Source organism: Nematolebias whitei, chromosome 12 (assembly GCF_014905685.2).
Source record: "Nematolebias whitei isolate Nwh7 chromosome 12, NemWhi1, whole genome shotgun sequence".
Taxonomy (NCBI): domain Eukaryota; kingdom Metazoa; phylum Chordata; class Actinopteri; order Cyprinodontiformes; family Rivulidae; genus Nematolebias; species Nematolebias whitei.
Window position 1 is genome coordinate 22,858,577 of NC_056509.1, and position 373 is coordinate 22,858,949.

Here is a 373-nt window from a genome sequence, read left to right on the forward strand (position 1 = left end):
TCAGCCTTCACCAACATGCAGAGTGGACAGACTGGTTCTCCACATACACACACACACATGAGAACCAGGTAGAAGTAGATTAGGAGTGAGGAGGAAAAGAACAGAACAGGACTGAGAAACCAGAACTAGTGAACAGAGTGATAAAGATCTAAACACAGGGACGTGATTCGTGACAAATTGAGTTCAATTACATATCTATTTTATTAGCTTTAATAATGAGTTTGTGTGAAGAAATATTTAGTGACTTCCAAATACTTATAAACTGGTTAAGTCTACTGGTTCTCTGACATACCAGTAATAAATATAAGCATGCATGTATATGTATTTATGTATGTATGTATGTATGTATGTATGTATGTATGTATGTATGTAT